Below are 22,384 nucleotides of genomic sequence, written 5' to 3'. Positions count from 1 at the left end.
TCCTGTAGCTGGAACAAGAAATTGGAGCTAGGTGTCAATGTTCCAAGGCTCTCCCTTTCTTGTGAGGACTAAGAAGAAACAACTAAGCTTTGATGTCCCCTTGGCAGTCCAAATTTTCTTCCAAAATAGCTTACAGGAAAAGCCTTAACTTGTTTTACCAATACCTGTAATCAGATCAGCACCCTGATCTTGAAAATGATTTGATCAGGAAAGAGAATATGGAGTCTCTACTTAGACACAGGAAACTCTAACAGCTATCTTTTTTTCCAAACAAAAGGAACAACTTTTCCCTTAAATAAGATAGACAACTTCTATCTTTTTTAAGAATAGCAACTGGGAAAGATCAGCACATAAAGTTGTACAGTGTGTACAGTATATGAGGCTGCCATCTCTAAGGGGACACGTTTCACAAAGTAAGCCATAAAGATATATATATATTTATTGTAACAATTTTCCTGAAGATGGCAGTCAAGTACCTTGTGCTAACAAAATTGGTATATTATGACAATTTTCTTACAAATGGAAGTAAAATACCTTTAGTAAATGGTACCTTTTCCTGATGTGCCCAATAGTGTGTTATGGGCTGATCCTGCTACTAATTCCTTACATTTAAATACAATGTCCCTCTTAGCAACTCCCTAGAAGCCTGTACCCTATATGCTCAGAACCAATTTCAAAAAGTACCTATTTTATTCCACATCACATTTAACCTGAACATCATTTTAAAACAGAAATCTGCAACAAGGGTTTGAAAAAGGAATTTACAGGGGTACAGGAATAGGCAGGCATACATCCATAGATGCACACTGGTACATTCACTCCCAGGAACATACCTAAGTATATATATTCCAGTAGCTGAACAGCCTGGTAGGTAGGTGTACACACACACACACACACACACACACACAAATACAGATTTAGCTGGACATTAAAGCATAAAAAGGAGGAGACTCTGGCTGCCTGCCCAGTTTTCCTATTTAACATATTTTTAGCCTGTCTCACTCCTACAGGTCATGAGTTCCCTAAAGTTTACATGCTCTTATGAGAGTTCAAGTCATCAAACCTTTCTAAGGATTTGTTAGTGACAAAGAACTGTGCTAAGTAGATACAGCAAGCCACTCAGGCTTGGAAGGTTGTTTGAAGGTGAGATCTGAACTGTGTCTGAAGATTAAGTAGGACTTTGATAGGCAAAAATGAAAAAAAAAGACAAAAGGCAGAAGGAATATCCTAAGCATAGGCATGGAAGAGGTAGAAAGGGCAATGCTCTGAGAATCCCACAAAGACTAGATATGATAGAAACTTTTATTGAATCAGGAAGAAAGGCTGAAGGAACTAGGTGGGAACTAAAATGCAGAGGGCCTTGAATGCCAGGTGAATGAATGTGTGTTCTATTCCATAAACAGTGGAGAATCATGGAAGGTTTTTGATTGGGCGTACCATGACTAGGTTTAGATTTAAGAAAACTACCAATATATAGAATGGATTAGATAGGAAGACTCTAGAGAATGGGACATCAGTCTAGGCAAAAGATGTTGAGGACCTAAGGCAATCAGTATGGGAAGAAATAGAAGAGATGCTGATAAGATTTGGTTTGAAATCGGTTGGATGTGGATGATGGGGGAGAGATGAGTAGAAGATAATTCTAAACTTTCGAGTCTGGAGTTGTTAGAATTATAGAGAAGACAGGGACAAAAGCAGGCTTTGATAGTAACTAAAGGAAGATTATGAGTTCAGCTTTGGATAATTTGAGTTAGAGGTATTGGTAAGCCCTGTGCTCAAGACAGTGATTATAGAAAGGCAAGAACTTAAGAGTTAGAGGGCTGTTCCCCTGATCCTGGATTGAAAGCAATGAAATGAAATAAATAGAATCAGATAATGGAAGAGAGACAAATGGGGACAAATACTGTTAGGGAAAATAGGCAGAGAAAAAATATTAATTTAGAAGCTGAAGTATTATAAAAGAAGGGAGAAAGAAGAGAATGTGTATTTTTTAAAAAAGTATTGTTTTTTTAAAGTAAGGATTACTTTATTTTTTAAGTTTGTTTGTTTGTTTATTTATTTATTTTTAAGTAATTTCTCTGCCCAATGTGGCACTTGAACTCATGACCCAAAGATCAAGAGTGGTATCCTCTTCTAACTGAGCCAGCCAGATGCCCCAAATGTGTACTTTTTTAAAAGGAACAATTTTTTTAAAGTGTTGATCCTGAGTATTTTTTTTGAATAGCTTCTCTATCCTCTCCTGTGGCTATTTTCTCCTTGTTGATGAAAATCCTCTGAATGACCTTGAGAGGAGATGGAATATTGTTAATGTGTTGTCCTCAGACTGAATGCAAGTAGCTCTTCTCTCATTATCCAAGTCTTTATTTGTAAGCCTAGGAATATACTGTGTTTGGGGAAAACATTAAGAAAGGTTAGTAGTTACCTAGTTATTAAGAGAGAAGCATGAGAACATTTCTCTTATGTTAATATAATAAGAATATATTGTCCTCTACATCAAAGATTCTATTTTAAAGCTCTTTTGCACATAGTACTCACTTAATAGCTTGAAATAACAAGAACCACACAGCAGTCTTATATGTATAATGATATTAAAAGATCTCCAAACACAGTAAACTAAGATATCTTGAGGTACTATAAGATTTGCTCTGAATATGTTGAGGGGAGATAGGGACTTTCTTAAAGAAAACTATTCTTACCAGGTAAACTTTGTTTTTTAAATATAAAGTGTATAATAAGCCCCTTGAAATGGCTCCAGACAGTGAAGGAAGCACAGGTAAGGCCAGAAAGAATAATCAGAGAAGAAATTGATAAATGTTTGAAAGTGTGAGCTGAAGTCCTAATAGGTCCCCAGCTCTTTGCTAGTTGGTGTGGAAAGAACAAAGGTATATACAAAGTCTGCAATCTTATTTGGAAGAAAAAACATGTACTCTGGAGACAGGTACATAACAATACAAGGAAAGAAATTATTATATTACAGTATGTATAGTACAGAGAATGATGCTGTAGAATTATAAAAGAGGAACAATAAAGGGTGGACTGGTTTGGGAAGGCTTCCTGATACAGGTGAGATCAATTAAATTTAGATCTGGGGGCAACATACCCAGACCTGGAAGCAGCAGGGACTCTATTCAACTGGTATCAAAGAGGTTTTAGAGAAAGGCAGAGGGATTTGGACTCTATTCTGTACATAGCAGGACATTATTTAAGATTCTTGAGTAAGAGAGTAATATAATGAAAGAAATTTTTCTAAGATATATATTGTGACAGTGAAAAGGATAGATTTAAGGAGAACAAGATAGAAGGCAGGGAGATTACTTAGGCTGTTGCAAAAATCCAGGTGAAAAATGATGGTGGCCTGATTATTGCAAGCGATGATGATCATTCATTCATCTAAAATCATTTATTGAATACCTATTCCATGTCAGGCACTGTGCTGATAACTGTAATTTACCTGAAGGAAATTATAGCCAAGCAAAGGAAATAACACCAAGTATACAAATAACTGCAACCCCAAGGAGAAAATGATACTCTTTTTAATATAAGAGAAACTCTGAGTTCAAAGGAGTTAAGAATTGATGGGAACCTAGCAGAACGGGGTAGACTTGGGTTCAGAGAGGAGTTAAAGTAAATTCCATAATTCTTATTTGGGGAGAAGTACCAGGAGTGATAAGAAAGTAATTCTAGGTAAACAAAACAATGTGAGCAAAGGACCTGAGGTGAGAAAACACTGGGATTTCTTTTGGAGACCCCAGGATTTGAAGCCTCAAGGATATAGACAGAAATGAAGAGCTGGGAGAAGATGGGGGTTTGACAACTGAATGAGTGGTAAGGAGGAAGGGAAATTGTTAAGACAGAAGCATAGGATATTAATAATTTCTAATTTTCTCTTACTTTGCAACTCCCCCTTTTCTCAAACTCTGTCTGGATTCTTTCTTGGTGATATCCAAAGGTCCAGGATGCTTTTGTTTGATTTCTGGACTGCCCACTTCCACATACCATCTTTCTCTGACATGAGGCTATAGGGTTCTGACTGATGTTCAGAGATACCCTGGTCTGAGAAGGGAAATGATTCACTCATGAAGTTCATATAAGGCCTGTTTCCACAGTAAGCAGCATCTATATTCAATCTTTGGTATCCAATAGCATCTTCCAGTCTCATTTGCTATCTGTATATGTGTGTTTGTCATGCCTTTGGAAAGGCCTTGTTATGCATGTAAGGAACACCATTCCTAATCAGCTTTCTCTGTATGTTTATAATATTAAATTTTCAGATTGAACTTTCAGAGACCCTTCCTTCCCAATCACTCATGTTATAGTGATAAAAAGTAGGGGTCTTTCGAGACTACCACTTGATTTTTATATTATACTCTACAATATTCTGTGTTTTCTTTTCCTTTTATTTAAATTTTAGTTAACATACAGTGCAATATTGGTTTCAGGAATAGAATTCAGTGGTTCATCACTTACATACAATACCCAGTGCTCATCAAAAGTTCTGTCTTTAATACCCATCACCCATCTAGCCCATCCCCCACCCGCCTCCTTTCAACCCTCAGTTTGTTAAGAGTCTTTTGTGGTTTGTTTATCTCTTCCTTCCCCCCCCCCCTTTACCATATGTCCATCAGTTTTGTTTCTTAAATTCCACATGAGTGAAATCCTATGGTATTTGTCCTTCTCTGATTGACTTATTTTGCTTAGCATAATACATTCTAGCTTCATCCATGTTGTTGAAAATGGCAAGATTTCATTCTTTTTGATAGATGAATAATATTCCAGTGTGTGTGTGTGTGTGTGTGTGTGTGTGTGTGTGTGTGTTTGTGTACCACATCTTCTTTATCCATTCATTAGTCGATGGACATTTGGGCTCTCTCCATAGTTTGGCTATTGTAGATAATGCTGCTGTAAACATTGGGGTACATATACCCCTTCAAATCTGTATTTTTGTATCCTTTTTATAAAGGATATATATTTGTATAAGGTAAATCCCTTATAGTGTTATTGCTGGATCATAGAGTAGTTCTATTTGTAATTTTTTTGAAGAAACTACTATCTTCCAGAGTGGCTGCATCAGTTTGCATTCCCGCCAACAGCACAAGAGGGTTCCCCTTTCTCCACACCCTCACCAACATCTCTTGTTTCTTGTGGTCTTAATTTTAGCCATTCTGACAGGTGCGAGGTGGTATCTCACCATGGTTTTGATTTGTATTTCCATGATGATGAGTGATGTGGAGCATCTTTTCATGTGTCTTTTATCCATCTGGATGTCTTCTTTGGAAAAGTGTCTATATATGTCTTCAGCACATTTCTTAACTGGGCTATTTGCTTTATTTGGGTGTTAAGTTTGATAAGTTCTTTATATATTTTGGATACTGACCCTTTATCAGATATGTCGTTTGCAAATATCTTCTCCCATTCCATAGATTGCCTTTAGTTTTGTTGACTGTTTGCTGTGTAGAAGTTTTTTTCATCTTGATGAGGTCCAAATAGTTCATTTTTTATTTTGTTTCCCTTGCCTCCAGTAACATTCTAGTAAGAAATTGCTGCAGCTGATGTCAAAGAGTATACTCTACAATTTTCTAAAATGCTTCCACATTTCCCATGTCCTGTGTCCTTGGATTCTCACCCCAACCCTCTGTGTGTGATATTGGCTTTATTCCCATTGTGCAGATGAGAAAACTAAGGCTAAAGGATACTTGGCTACTAAGGATTGAAGTCAAGATTCAAGCCCAAGGCTCCTGACTCCAAAACCAATCCCTAATCCATGTCAGGCTAGTTAGTACAAGGTTTCCAAAGCAGCCCTCTTGAGCCCAGAAATGATATAGATTCCTCTAAACAGTGTGGGATAATGGGGGCCAATTACCTTCTTTAAAGCCAACCAAATCCACAGGCTTAAGATGAGACAAGGTTTTAAGGTGGTTGTGGTGGTTCTTTTTTTAAAAAAAAAATGCTTTAGATGCTTATAATGATGATTCATTACATAAATAATTAGGAACTTCCTAAGATCAGAATTATCAAAAGGTTTTTACAATTCTTAAGAGATTAAAAATGCACCAGTCTTGTCATCTGGCCCCAGCATTGGGATTTAAGAGGCTGATTCTATTCCTAGCTGTGCCTTTGTGATTTGAGGTAAATCCTTTAACCTTTCACTTTTTATTTATCCATTTAAAAATAAGTATATTACCCACCATAGAATATCTGGGAATCACTTTAAAATTCTAGGCTCAAAAGTATTTTAAAGTCTTATAAATTCTGTAAATCACTTTGCACAGATTCAAAATGACTGTCACATCGATACAAGGTGGAATTAGTTTATTAAAAATAAGTAAATTGTATGGAGATGGGGTTAAAGCACAGATTTCTGCCTTCCTACTAGGTGAAGCTCAGGTCTGTGTTTTTTAATAGTTGCAACTCAGGTCTGTGTTCCACTTTCACCTCTGCCACAATGTGGTGCGGCCACAGCTAGTTGGATCATCTTGCATCCCACCTCCTGCAGTGCCATATGTCACTAAGACTAATATCCCTGGGTGGAGATTTTTCTATGGAAGAAGCCTAGTGAAGAAGGGTAATTCTCTAATTTCATTTCCCCCCTTTGAAGTCTGGATTATGTGGAAGGGAAAGTATTTTAGATTCTAGAATAACGTTTCTTTGTTCCATGCCTTAATGTCCCTCTGTATAAAATGGCATTATCAAGATATGCTCCTAGCTGCAAAGGGGATGGTGTGAGACTAACTGTGGAAATTGCAGTATAATATAGTGGGCTTCAGAGTCAGACACATTTGGGTTGAAATCCCAGCTCTGTAATTTCTTAGCTCTGTGGCCTTGGACAAAGACTCTCACTGACTCTTTGAGTCTTATTTTCTTCATTTTACACGTGAGATTAATAATTCCCACCGACTAGGTTGTTCTAAGGATAAATGACATATCAAGTGTTTAGTTCAGTACCTGGCACCTAGTTGGTTTTTTAAAAAATGGTAAATGTGTTCTTCCTTGCCACTGTCTGCAGAGATGGTAGCCATCTCCTACTTGGCATCATAGCCACCCTCAGAACCATTGTAAAGCCCAAGATTGTTAAAAAGAGGACCAATTAGTTCATCCAGCACCACTCAGACCAATATGTCAAAATTAAGTGTAACTGGTGGAAACCTAGAGGCGTTGACAATAGGGTGTGCAGAAGATTCAAGGGCCAGATCTTGATGCCCAGCATTGGTTATAGGAACAATAAGAAAACAAAGCACATGCTGCCCAGTGGCTTCCAGAAGTTCCTAGTCCACAACAGTCAAGTGCTGCTGATGTGCAACAAATCTTACTATGCAGAGATTGTTTACAATGTCTCTTCTAAGAATCACAAACCATTGTGAAAAGAGCAGCCCAACTGGCCATCAGAGTCACCAATTCCAATGCCATGCTGCACAGCAAAGAAAATGAATAGACAGCTCGTGTGCACATTGTATTTGTGTTAATAAAACCATTAGACTAGGGGCGCCTGGGTGGCTCAGTCAGTTAAGCGTCCGACTTTGGCTCAGGTCATGATCTCGCGGTCTGTGAGTTCGAGCCCCATGTCGGGCTCTGTGCTGACAGCTCAGATCCTGGAGCCTGTTTCAGATTCTGTGTCCCCCTCTCTCCCCGACCCTCCCCCGTTAATGCTCTCTCTTTGTCTCAAAAACAAATAAATGTTAAAAAAAAAACATTAAACTATTTTTTAAAAAGGTAGCTGCTACCATGTGAAAGACACTGATTTTGTTTCAAGCAACTACTGTGTGTGTGTGTGTGTGTGTGTGTGTGTGTGTGTATAATGCACATATTTGCTCATTGACTGTGCTCCCCTTCTCTTTTAAAAGGGTTGGTTCTCATGCAAAGTAAAGAAAACTGAAAATAACAAGGGTGGTTACCATTGCTTCTTAATAATGTATCTTAACATCAGAATCATGTACCCCCTTACTGCTGTTTTCTTCTGCTGCTTAGAGGGGCATGTCAATAGAAAGACTTCCAATTCTATTCAACAAGTACTTTTTTGGCTTTAAAATTTTTTTATTGTGGTATAATTGACATGTATATGCATATATATATATATATATATTCATTTCAGGTATACAACATAATGATTCCATATTTGTATATATTGCAAAATGGTAACCACAATAAGTCTAGTTAACATCTGTCACCATACACTGTTAGAACATTTTTTTTCTCCAGTATAAGGTTTTTTTGAGCATTTTGTATGCACCTCTCTGACTTCTGTCATAAGTTCTCTCTTCTTGCCATGATTTATTGAGGGGACCAGATAGTTCATTAACATTAATTAATTATAGAATTTCCTAAGTTTTTAGTTAATAATTATTTCAATCCATCCTGATATCTGAGGTGCCAATATTTCTCAGGATTTTTCCCCAGAAAAGCAGCAATTTTAATTTGAAAGCGATTTTATGTGTGAGTGAAGGAGAAGAAAAGAACCCACAAAAGGCGGGAGGGCAGAAGTGATACAGTTGCAGCACTCTCTCCGCAGGCAGCCTGCAGGTTACACACACACACACACACACACATACATACATACACATATACCCAGGGTGCATAGAATTGGCACCCATTTAATTTATGTTGGCTTCTAGCAAGAATGTCGATAACACTTGAGTGATCTTCCTTCAATTATCAAGATTGATGATGGGGGCTCCTGGGTAGCTCAGTCAGTTGAGAGTCTGACTTTGGTTTAGGTCATGATCTTGAGGTCAGTGAGTTGGAGCCCCACGTCCAGCTCTGTGCTGACAGCTCAGAGACTGGAGCCTGTTTCCGATTCTGTGTCTCCCTCTCTCTGACCCTCCCCCATTCATCCTCTGTCTCTGTGTCTCAAAAATAAATAAACGTTAAAAAATAAAAAAAAATTATCAAGGATGATGATGAACTTTCATGATCAAAGAATGAGAACTTAGTCTAGTGTTAACTTTATTCCAACTTTTGAAGAAGTGGTTGCAGAAATTTAAGCCCTGAAAGAGGCTCTTTCCACTTGGAGGCTCTCTAGGGAGATTTTTAAAGCAGATAGTAGAGGTACTAATTCAATATCTACATAGGATTTTTCCCTTAGATGGAGGACTAGATAAATGCCATTAGATTTCAAATCCCCCTTTATCACTCTTTTTCATTTAGAAAGAGAAAAAAATTAAAAAAGAAAAATAAGAAAATGATTTTGTGTTGCCTTTCTCCTCACCCCTTTTGATAAGAACTATTCTGAAGCTGCTAGCAAAGAATATATTTTCATAGTATTGCCTTTGATTTGATGTTGTAGCATAGCAAACATGGCAGACATGATCTCTGCCTCAGGCACATGTCTGATACATATACTTCTATCCGTGAGAAGACATGAAGGAAACAAGGCTATTCTGTTTATGCACTGATACTACAAGAGCATTTGCTACTTAAGAGACTTGAACTCTGACATCAAGTTTGGCTGCTTTGACAAGGTCTCTATATCCGAAGCCTCCTCATAGTAGATGATATCATGTATAACCAACTCTCCATCACAGATTTAGGTATTTAATTTATAGTGCCAGGTAGACAAGATTTCATAGAGGAAGTTCATGGCGGACCATGTCTCTTGGCCTCTGGGAAATTCTTAAACTCAGTAGTTTAAAAATAACCTTTGAATTTCAGAGAAAGTAATTTAGATACTGCCGTGGTTAAATGGTTGGGTTTGCTAAGCACACACCTCAGAAGACAGGCAATTGATTATAAACGGCAGTACAGAGGCAGCAATGCACTTCTGGGAAGCATAAGGCAAATCTAGCTTATGTGTCATCCTGCAACAGGATCAGGTTCTGTGCATAGATGACACTCACTGGGAAGCTGCCACTTAAATCCCACCAGTGGAACAAGGTGGGAAGTATCAAAAAGTCAGGTTAGCAGGATATAACTTTCCATCATACCTCCACTCATCAGCGTTGGCACTATGTGGATTATAAATGAAAGCTAGAACTCAACAACCAGTATACAATGAGGTGAGGTTGCCAGAAGCCTAGAGGACAAAGAGAAGCTTCCAAAACACACTGAAACATAGCATGACTTAGCCTTGGACTTCTAGAACATGAGAATGTATGTTCCTAGTCAGGAACTCTCAGAAGCAGAATCCTTTTTACATTTTAGCCAAATCTAATCTTAGTTACAAATGTATGTAAGAAACCTGGCATGAAGTGGATACTCAGTGGATAAGGCTGGCCTCAAGCATAGGGTTTATGTATAGAGCATGTTCCCACACTAATTACTTACAGCCATGTGTATATATGAGTAGTCATCACTTGCATCTGTACCACATTCCAGCATGAAGGACAAATGCTCCCTGTTCTTCAAGTCCATATCTCAGAAGTCCATATACACATTTTCTATGATTTAGGGAGTGGAGGAAGAAAAAGAAAAGAAAAAACACCACACAAACCTAGTCATTCTTTCTAGGCTAAAGTCAATCCTAGGAACTGACTCTTGGTTGCCAGTGGGGAGACTTATTGGAAAAGTGATAGTAGTGTAGCTGGAGAAGTCAGGCATGAAAGCTTTAACTGCAGAAGCTGTTGACTCATCCTACACTCTGTGTGTGTTGGAACAAGGGCAGGCATCATACCAATAGCATAAATGGTAACACTGGGTGGTTTTGAGCCAGGTCACATCTTAAGGCCAGAGTGCTTTGTTATTGGTTTTTCTTTCTAGGGAGCCTGGTAACTTGAATATGTGCATGACCCATTGCATTCTGTGCTCAGAGGCAAGGATATCTTTTCTCTGTGTGTGGCTTCTTTTTAACTACAGGGTGGAGGGAGGAAACGCAAACAAAGTAGTAGTCAGCCTTCTCTTTCTTCAGTGTCTTTTAGTCCTATCACTGTTGAACTCTGTCTTAGCTGTTTTAATTGAGGCTTCCACTATAACAGATACTTCCTTTGTGGGATCGCTGTTGGTAGGGCATTTGGGTATTTCATCACCTTTGGGCAGGCCTTTCCCACTTCTGCTTGAGGAGGATAAAAGTGGGAGGGGAGAAAGCTCCAAGTGAGTAAATCTCAGATGCTATTACTTCCTCTGTCTGCCTTCTGACCACTCCCTGGGCTGACATCTTGAGAGGTACATGGTTCTTGGGTTTTGGTATCAGCATGTATTTTAGCATGCTAGTCACACTCCAGAGCTTCGACTTCCTGCCCAGAAGCAGCAGAGTAGTGGTGACCTCAAGAAGGAAGTTGATAATCTTAATGAGAAACCAAGCTACTGTTGGCAGACATTTGAGACTAGGCTGACAACAATGATCTTCACCTTACCCTGCCCCCTATCTAGAAGAAAAGCCTGAAGACTCACTATAGGTAAAGATACTGCTCAATTAATTCCAATATCCTGACAACTATTTTGCCATGGTGAATACAGAGGCAACTCCCCATTCCTTCCAACTTCACAGGTTCCTGCAGTCCCCCTGGGATAGTGAAGACCATATTCCTAGGGAATCCTAAAAGGGGACTTCCAGGTCAGGGAGCAGGATGGAGCCATTAGCTTTGGTTGGGATACAGCTTGGTTCACTGTTGGGGCACCTTTCATAGTGATTCATAGTAGGTGCCTGATCTTTTGAGTCACCACTATTAAGGGATGCTGGTCATCCAGTGTTCATTATGAGCTCTTGATAGTTATGCAGACTTTACAAACCCTAAGAAGAATAAGAAAATCTATTTTGAATCTCACCATCCCCTACTTTATCCCCTCTGTGTATCAAGTCCATTTGTGGCTCACTGTATACTTACGCATATTCATATGGATTTACCCCTGCTGACATATGTGTGTTTCCCTTCCTACCAGTGGAGTTAGTGTTTCTGTGTAGGAGTCTGGAATTGTTTTTAGTCAAATCCTATAAGGGGAATTCTCAGGAGAAATAATAGAACAATTTGTTTAGAAAACACTTCCCACCTCCAGATGTCCCTAAGCAGACCAGGCTGATTACAAAAAGGACTGATTCAAATCAGAACTCTTTGGGAAGTTCTCAGAAGATCAAATAGTCCAATTTCAGATTAGACAATTGGGATCTAGGGAAAGGTATTGGGGTTAGAGCCTGCAAGATGGAGGTACTGGGGATGGGATGGTAAAAGAGAAGAGAAAGGAGGTTTGGTAAAAGGTTAAAAAGAACAACAAATAAGGACATAGCCCCTACCAGATGCCTAATTTCTCTTTCAATGTTTGCAAATGCCATACAAATAGCTCTTACATTTGAGTTGCCCAGGTGGCTGGAGATCTATTTATTTTGTATTTAACCAAGGATCAAAGGATCTTTGCCGATGTTTTTGCTTAAGGGTTCCAAATAAACTTTCTACCATGTATATTTGGGGGTAGACTGGGGTAGAGGTGGTTTATTCAGTACTTAAGTTATTTTTAGATCACCTTTAAGTCACTCTGTTGGAAGAAAGCAGCATTTATGTCCTGAAGGATTTACAAAAAGAATACAGAAAAGCTGGGTTACTGCCCCCTCATTCCTGACTCTGGGATAATTTCCCACTGGGAATTCAGACAAGTCACTTGGACTCTCTGTTTGCCCTGATCTCAAAAGGTTATTTTGCAAATAAGTGGAATTGGTCAAATAGTGGTACAAACTAAGGCAAGGTATCAGGGATTTAGCCCTACCTGAAGCCAAGTTAAGTTTTCAGGGCTGATAATGACAAGTCAGTGGTTGGCAATGTAAACTCATGGACTCTGTGTTCTGCTGTGAGTTCCATTTTACTGAATTTCATTCATGTTATCTTACTAAAGGAGATATGTCAGGCATCTGTTGTACAATGGCCTCAAATCTCAATTTCTATAAAACTGTATACTATTTCTCCTAGAAGCTGAAGAATTTTAGATTTTTTGCCTGCATATGACCACATAATTTTCAAGCTATAAAACTCACAGATTTATATAACATTGCATATATACTAGTCATGCTTCCCTATTTTGTCTAAATAGAGGACAGTATAATTTGAAAAAAAAATTGTAATTTTATGAACGATTTTCCCCTGTTTGCATCAGAGATGGTAAGTAAACTCCCCTAGATAATATATTTTGTAGCATTATACTCAGCACTAAGAGCTACGTTTCTATAAATTCCATAGTAGTACATATGCATTAATTCTTCTAGTTAGGTCAGTCAGTGTGTGTGTGTGTGTGTGTGTGCAGACACATAAAAGCATCCAACAGCATGAAAGATACCAGAAGGAACTTCATGGGGAATGTTTCTCTGAAGGTGTTATATAATAGGTATATGACAATATGGTACCAAAAGCATGATTCATAAAAGTAAAAACTGAAAAACTGGATTTCATTCAAATGTAATACTTAATTATCGACTGGGAAAAAATATTTTCAAATCACATTTCCAACAAAGGACTTGTTTCTAGAATATGTAAAGAACTCTATAATCTAAATATTTAAAAAACAAAGAATATAATTAGAAAATGGACAAAAAACATAGATATTTCATCCAAGAGAATATACAGATGGCATATAAGTACATGAAAAATGTCCAATATCATTAGCCATTAGGGAAATGCAAATTAATACCACAGTAAGATGTTACTGCACACCTATTAGGATGGCTAAAATAAAGTAGTGACACCACCAAGTTCTAGAGAGTATATAAAGAAACTAGATCACTCATATATTGTTGGTGGGAATGTAAAATGGCATAGGCACTCTGGAAAATACTTTAGAAATTCCCTTTCAGACTAAAAATAGATTTGCCACATAGCTCAGCAATTGTACTCCTGGGCATAGATTTCAGAGAAGTGAAAAAATATTTTCAGGTAGAACTCTATACGCATATATTCATAGAAGCTTTGTTCATACTATCCAAACACTGGAAACTACCCAGATGTCCTTCAATGGATGAACGGTTAAACAAATCATGGTACATGCATACCATGGAATACAGCAATACAACTTTCATGAACTGCGAGGAAATTATCCTGAGTGTAAAAAGTTAATCTCAAAAGGATATATTCGGAATGATTCCATTTATGTAACAATTGTGAAATAACATATTATAGAAACAGAACAGATTTGTGGAGGTCAGTGGTTAGGAATGGGAGGGGGCAGAGGGAATAGATGTGGTTATAAGGAGTAGCATGAGGGAGTCTTGTGATGGTACACTTCAATATCTTGATTTTCCTGATGTTTACCCAAAGCTACACCTGTGATAAAATTGCACAGAGCTACACACACACACACACACACACACTGAGTTTGTGTATAACTGCTGAAATCTGGATAAGCTCTATGGATTGTACCAATGTCAATCTCCTGCTTTTGATATTGTATGATAGTTATGCAAAATGGTAAAATGGAGGAAGATGGGTGAAGGATGCACAGGACCTCCTTTTACATATCTTTGAAATTCCCTGTGAATTTACAGTTATTTCAAAAAACATTTTAAATGTCTACAAAACACAAGAAGAACATTTTTGGATGCTATATATTTTGTTTTCTATGTAGGATATAATTAATTTCTTCATTTTGTGTATTAAAGGTAATCCCTGTGTATTAAAATATAATTTCCTGTCTTTTTGTGCCTAAACATAGCACAATATATTTTTAAAAGTACAGCCTGTAATGTAAAAAGACATTAATTCTCTGGTGTAGGGATGTGATGGTGGAAATGGGAGGTACCTGAACACAGCTGAAAACAGGGTTTTGTGGCCCATTTTTAAGCTGTAGTTGACAAATTTCATAGGGTTGTTTGTTTAGGATAGTGTAATAATCGGTCCTAAGTTGTGACATGACTAATCAAAATACATTTATATTTGCCTTTTAGAGTGTGTTTTATACTTTCACTTAAATATGGTTATATAAACCTGAGGGATTCCATATTCCAATCAGAAAATAGATGGCGTCATATCTTAGACTCAAGCAAAGTATCTAACTAAGGTAGAAAGGCTGTATTGAGACTTGAAAAATATGTATTTCACATGTATATTAGTTCTTAGTTGCTTTAGGTTGTTTATTATGTGGAGAGATGGTCTTGTGACATTTACCTTGAGAAATTAATTAAGCCTTTTGATTCAAGAAGCCTTTTTTAGGGCTATAGGTTGCCTTAGAATTCAGAACTCAAGAAGAGAATAAAGAGTGTTATCAATAGAATTTTTCAAGATCCTTTGTTAAATTTTATTAGCGAGACCCTGAAAACATTTTAGCCTAGGAAAATGGTATAATTTTTATTTATTTATATCAACTTACTAAAAGGTTTATATGTAAGCTAATATATACTTACACACATATTCTGGAAAAAAACCATGTAAGTGGCAATAATGTAAAATGAACATGATCTGTAACACACTTTGACATTCTTAGATACCATTGAGAAAATATGACATTTTACCACACCTTAAACTTGGAGAAGGAAAAGCACTTTAACTGTACCTATTGAAACAATGAGTTATGAAGATGATAACCTACATCTTCATTGCCTTTGTAGGATGCTGAAAGGATAAATCAGACAGAGCATATAGCATATTTTGAGCTTCATGGAAAATATATGCTTGATATTTTTTTCCTCATATAGTAAAAGATTTTACACACTGAATTCTGCCTTCCTGATACCCTTCACTGACATCTTTTCCTATCACTACAAAGAGAAAATCTTTGATTCTCCTATCTGTTCACTCCAGAACCACCTACTTTCATCCAAATATCCATATACCTACTCTCATTTCAAGCCATCAATCAACATGTCCTATTATCTCTGAACATGCATTTTGAAGGACTTGTATATGTGGGACTCATATAGAGAAATTGAGAATAAAGAAATAAGAAATTGAGATAGACCAAAGGGCATCTCAATGCACCTCTAAGGCCTTGAATGAGGAGGTGGTATGTGCATATACTTTGCATATTTGGGGGTCAATAAGATTTTCCTCTTTCATACTTACTCAAGGTGTATGAGGTTTTCAGGTTACATTTCCCTTGTTATTTTTCATTATGTAAGGTGCTACTCCTGGATAAAAACCATGTGATTAAAAAGAATCAGTGAATAATGATCCTGAAAAGAGTCTTACCATGCATCCAGGTGATAAAGACCTGGAGAAATGTAAAAGTCTATCAGTTGGGAATGTCACAGTGGAAATTCTGCCCATCAGGAAAAGCACAGAGATAATAGGTAGACAAAGTGTTTTTCTTATAATAATTTCTCTGCAATAACCAGACAGAGTTCATTGGCACAGGCAATCTCTGCTTACTCTACACTTACTTCTTTGCATTAAAAGTGCTCTTGGTTTTCTTTCTTTTTTTAAATTTTTTTAACGTTTATTCATTTTTGAGAGACACAGAGACAGCGTGTGAATGGGGGAAGGGCAGAGAGAGAGGGAGACCCAGAATCCGAAGCAGGATCCAGGCTCTGATCTGTCAGCACAGAGCCCAATGTGGGGCTCGAACCCACGAACTGTGAGATCATGACCTGAGCCGAAGCTGGACATTCAACCGACTGAGCCACCCAGGCGCCCCAAAAGTGCTCTTGGTTTTCTACCAGTCTCATATTGGTAGAGCAAATCTTTAGTTGCTCTTGAAGAATTGAGAGCTAAGTAGAAAAAGCATTTATTTTCTCTGCATCAAGGCTAAAAGGAGGAGGAGAAATTTTTAAGAAAAGTGAGAATAGCCATTTGGAGGGGATATACTTAAGTATATAGTCATGAACAAGGAGATGGATTTGTTGACCATGATGTCCATTCTAACCATCTTAAGCTTTTGAAAGGTACACAGCTAAAATGAAAAGATGCATTTGCCAGTTTTCATTGTATAACTGTACATTTAGACTTCCCTTGAAAGCCCAAAGCACATGAATGGCAAAGTGTAATAAAAGAGGTTAGAATTTTTCTTAAAAATCTACAGATAGCTGTAGATTTTTGGGTTCTGTCGAGTAAAGCTATAGGCCTTGCTAGTTGGTGTGATGACACTGCTCTTAGTTGTTTGTTTTGTGGGAAATTGTCTTGTGATACTTACTTTATTTCATTTAACTAGTTTTGAGTTTGCAAGGTCAGATCTCTAAAAGCTAGTCATTTCCTCCTACATACATAATTGGCCTAGAATTAGAATATGCTATCAGAATAAATTGCCACCAGGTAAATGGTGATGCCTTAGTTATGGCAGATTATAGCAGCTCTTGAAACTGTATTTCCAATAGCTGTGGTTAATAGAATACAACAAAGAAAAGGATGTTTTCAACTCAGTCATCCTTTTGGTCTTTCAAAACTTCCCTTGCTGTTTTAATATAAACATTGGAGAGGATTGGATTTGAAATATCTATGTGCTAAATTTAAAGGATACAAACACTTGGGTTCACTAATCCTAACTGTTCTAACCACTTGTTTTAACACTAGTTTCTCTTCCAGACTTCAGTAGAATATTTCCCTTACCTTAAATATTCATACCTATAATCAAAAGCCCTTATGATCTAGGTTATGTTTTTTGGGGGGCAAAGTTCAAAGTCCCGGCACTATGACTATCTTTATGGGGACAGAATCACAAATTCCTCTACAGAATACATTTGATTTTCTATTTATACTCTTTGTTTCCTTTCCCAGTGATCCCTGCTCCATTACTAATGGGAAGGAAAGTGTGCTCACATGGAGTAATCCATAAAAATCAAAAGCACCCTAACCTCTGGAGTAAAGATCCACTAGCTTTGGATTATTAGTATAGTATTGACAGTATAGTAAACTATGATGTCAAATTTGGGGAAAAACACTGATTTCAAATTGAATCCCCCAGTATCCTGTTGCAATCAAATATATACTTGCACTTAATAAGACTTGTGTTCCAAGTTAGGGGTCAAAAAGTATTGTCACCATATCCACAAAAGGAAAGAAGAAATAAGTATTGAATTTATACTTAGTACTAAGCACTTTCATGTATTCTCTTGGTCTTTATTAAGAGTTGAATGTCGGACAGGAGGGAAGATGGCGGCGTAGGAGGACGCTGGGCTCACCGCGGGTCCTGCTGATCACTTAGATTCCACCTACACCTGCCTAAATAACCCAGAAAACCGCCAGAGGATTAGCAGAACGGAGTCTCTGGAGCCAAGCGCAGACGAGAGGCCAACGGAAGAGGGTAGGAAGGGAGGCGAGGCGGTGCACGCTCCACGGACTGGCGGGAGGGAGCCGGGGCAGAGGGGCGGCTCCCCCGCCAAACAGAGCCCCCGAGTCTGGCTGGCAAAAGCGGAGGGGTCTGACGGACTGTGTTCCGACAGCAAGCGCGACTTAGCGTCTGGGAGGTCATAAGTTAACAGCTCTGCAAAGAAAGCGGGAAGGCTGGAGGACAAAGGGAGGGAAAGCTGCTGAGCCCCCCGGACGACAGAGCTCAGCTTGGTGGGGAACAAAGGCGCTCGCCAGCGCCATCTACCCCGCCCATCCCCCAGCCAAAATCCCTAAGGGAACCAGTTCCTGCCAGGGAACTTGCTCGCTCTGCGCAAACACCCAACTCTGTGATTCTGCGGAGCCACCCCTACAACAGCGGGTCTGTGTCCCTGCCACAGGGCCCCTCCTGAAGTGGTTCACCTAAGGAGAAGCGAGCTAAGCCTGCCCCTCCTGCCCTCGTGCACCTTGCCTACCCACCCCAGCTAATATGCCACATCCCCAGCACCACAAGCAGGGCAGTGTGCAAGTAGCCCAGATGGGCCACGCCACCCCACAGTGAATCCCGCCCCTAGGAGAGGGGAAAAGAAGGCACACACCAGTCTGACTGTGGCCCCAGCGGTGGGCTGGGGGCAGACATCAGGTCGGACTGCGGCCCCGCCCACCAACTCCAGTTATACACCACAGCACAGGGGAAGTGCCCTGCAGGTCCTCACCACTCCAGGGACTATCCAAAATGACCAAACGGAAGAATTCCCCTCAGAAAAATCTCCAGGAAATAACAACAGCTAATGAAATGATCAAAAAGGATTTAAATAATATAACAGAAAGTGAATTTAGAATAATAGTCATAAAATTAATTGCTGGGCTTGAAAACAGTAGAGAAGACAGAGGAGAATCTCTTGCTACAGAGATCAAGGGACTAAGGAACAGTCACGAGGAACCGAAAAGCGCTTTAAACGAAATGCAAAACAAAATGGAAACGACGACGGCTTGGATTGAAGAGGCAGAGGAGAGAATAGGTGAACTAGAAGATAAAGTTATGGAAAAAGAGGAAGCTGAGAGAAAGAGAGATAAAAAAAAATCCAGGAGTATGAGGGGAAAATTAGAGAACTAAGTGATACACTAAAAAGAAATAATATACGCATAATTGCTATCCCAGAGGAGGAAGAGAGAGGGAAAGGTGCTGAAGGGGCACTTGAAGAAATTATAGCTGAGAACTTCCCTGAAGTGGGGAAGGAAAAAGGCATTGAAATCCAAGAGGCACAGAGAACTCCCTTCAGACGTCACTTGAATCGATCTTCTGCACGACATATCATAGTGAAACTGGCAAAATACAAGGATAAAGAGAAAATTCTGAAAGCAGCAAGGGATAAACGTGCCCTCACATATAAAGGGAGACCTATAAGACTCGTCACTGATCTCTCTTTTGAAACTTGGCAGGCCAGAAAGGATTGGCACGAGATCTTCAGTGTGCTAAACAGAAAAAATATGCAGCCGAGAATCCTTTATCCAGCAAGTCTGTCATTTAGAATAGAAGGAGAGATAAAGGTCTTCCCAAACAAACAAAAACTGAAGGAATTTGTCACCACAAAACCAGCCCTACAAGAGATCCTAAGGGGGATCCTGTGAGACAAAGTACCAGAGACATCACTACAAGCATAAAACATACAGACATCACAATGACTCTAAACCCGTATCTTTCTATAATAACACTGAATGTAAATGGATTAAATGCGCCAACCAAAAGACACAGGGTATCAGAATGGATAAAAAAACAAGACCAATCTATTTGCTGTCTACAAGAGACTCATTTTAGATCTGAGGACACCTTTAGATTGAGAGTGAGGGGATGGAGAACTATTTATCATGCTACTGGAAGCCAAAGGAAAGCTGGAGTAGCCATACTTATATCAGACAAACTAGACTTTCAATTAAAGGCTGTAACAAGAGATGAAGAAGGGCATTATATAATAATTACAGGGTCTCTCCATCAGGAAGAGCTAACAATTATAAATGTCTATGCGCCGAATACCGGAGCCCCCAGATATATAAAAAAATTACTCATAAAATAAGCAACCTTATTGATAAGAATGTGGTAATTACAGGGGACTGTAACACCCCACTTACAGAAATGGATAGATCATCTAGACACACGGTCAATAAAGAAACAAGTGTCCTGAATGATACATTGGATCAGATGGACTTGACAGATCTATTTAGAACTCTGCATCCCAAAGCAACACAATATACTTTCTTCTCAAGTGCACATGGAACATTCTCCAAGATAGGTCATATACTGGGTCACAAAACAGCCCTTCATAAGTTTACAAGAATTGAAATTATACCATGCATACTTTCAGACCACAATGCTATGAAGCTTGAAATCAACCACAGGAAAAAGTCTGGAAAACCTCCAAAAGCATGGAGGTTAAAGAACACCCTACTAACGAATGAGTGGGTCAACCAGGCAATTAGAGAAGAAATTAAAAAATATATGGAAACAAACAAAAATGAAAAGACAAGAATCCAAATGCTCTGGGATGCAGCGAAGGCAGTCCTGAGAGGAAAATACATTGCAATCCAGGCCTATCTCAAGAAACAAGAAAAATCCCAAATACAAAATCTAACAGCACACCTAAAGGAAATAGAAGCAGAACAGCAAAGGCAGCCTAAACCCAGCAGAAGAAGAGAAATAATAAAGATCAGAGCAGAAATAAACAATATAGAATCTAAAAAAACGGTAGAGCAGATCAACGAAACCAAGAGTTGGTTTTTTGAAAAAATAAACAAAATTGACAAACCTCTAGCCAGGCTTCTCAAAAAGAAAAGGGAGATGACCCAAATAGATAAAATCATGAATGAAAATGGGATTATTACAACCAATCCCTCAGAGATACAAACAATTATCAGGGAATACTATGAAAAATTATATGCCAACAAATTGCACAACCTGGAAGAAATGGACAAATTCCTAAACACCCACACGCTTCCAAAACTCAATCAGGAGGAAATAGAAAGCTTGAACAGACCCATAACCAGTGAAGAAATTGAATCGGTTATCAAAAATCTCCCAACAAATAAGAGTCCAGGACCAGATGGCTTCCCAGGGGAGTTCTACCAGACGTTTAAAGCAGAGGTAATACCTATCCTTCTCAAGCTATTCCAAGAAATAGAAAGGGAAGGAAAACTTCCAGACTCATTCTATGAAGCCAGTATTCCTTTGATTCCTAAACCAGACAGAGACCCAGTAAAAAAGAGAACTCCAGGCCAATATCCCTGATGAATATGGATGCAAAAATTCTCAGTAAGATACTAGCAAATTGAATTCAATGGCATATAAAAAGAATTATTCACCATGATCAAGTGGGATTCATTCCTGGGATGCAGGGCTGGTTCAACATTTGCAAATCAATCAACGTGATACATCACATTAACAAAAAAAAAAGAGAAGAACCATATGATCCTGTCAATCGATGCAGAAAAGGCCTTTGACAAAATCCAGCACCCTTTCTTAATAAAAACCCTTGAGAAAGTCGGGATAGAAGGAACATACGTAAACATCATAAAAGCCATTTATGAAAAGCCCACAGCTAACATCATCCTCAACGGGGAAAAACTGAGAGCTTTTTCCCTGAGATCAGGAACACGACAGGGATGCCCACTCTCACCGCTGTTGTTTAATATAGTGCTGGAAGTCCTAGCATCAGCAATCAGACAACAAAAGGAAATCAAAGGCATCCAAATTGGCAAAGATGAAGTCAAGCTTTCGCTTTTTGCAGATGACATGATATTATACATGGAAAATCCGATAGACTCCACCAAACGTCTGCTAGAACTGATAAATGAATTCAGTAAAGTTGCAGGATACAAAATCAATGTACAGAAATCAGTTGCATTCTTATACACTAACAATGAAGCAACAGAAAGACAAATAAAGAAACTGATCCCATTCACAATTGCACCAAGAAGCATAAAATACCTAGGAATAAATCTAACCAAAGATGTAAAAGATCTGTATCCTGAAAACTATAGAAAGCTTATGCAGGTAATTGAAGAAGATATAAAGAAATGGAAAGACATTCCCTGCTCATGGATTGGAAGAATAAATATTGTCAAAATGTCAATACTACCCAAAGCTATCTACACATTCAATGCAATCCCAATCAAAATTGCACCAGCATTCTTCTTGAAACTAGAACAAGCAATCCTAAAATTCATATGGAACCACAAAAGGCCCCGAATAGCCAAAGTAATTTTGAAGAAGAAGACCAAAGCAGGAGGCATCA

General features: G+C 38.5%; 1 protein-coding gene and 1 pseudogene across 1 annotated transcript in view; both read left to right on the top strand.

Moving 5' to 3' along the window:
* The window catches only part of DGKK (diacylglycerol kinase kappa), a 191,940-nt gene that overhangs the window by 22,188 nt on the left and 147,368 nt on the right, over positions 1 to 22,384 (top strand). The gene's annotated exons all lie outside the window — the stretch shown is intronic.
* Positions 6,969 to 7,429, top strand: LOC131502969 (large ribosomal subunit protein eL32-like; annotated as a pseudogene).

Source organism: Neofelis nebulosa, chromosome X (assembly GCF_028018385.1).
Source record: "Neofelis nebulosa isolate mNeoNeb1 chromosome X, mNeoNeb1.pri, whole genome shotgun sequence".
NCBI classification, from domain to species: domain Eukaryota; kingdom Metazoa; phylum Chordata; class Mammalia; order Carnivora; family Felidae; genus Neofelis; species Neofelis nebulosa.
The sequence above is the reverse complement of the archived record's forward strand: the minus strand, read 5'-3'. Positions and strand labels throughout refer to the sequence as shown.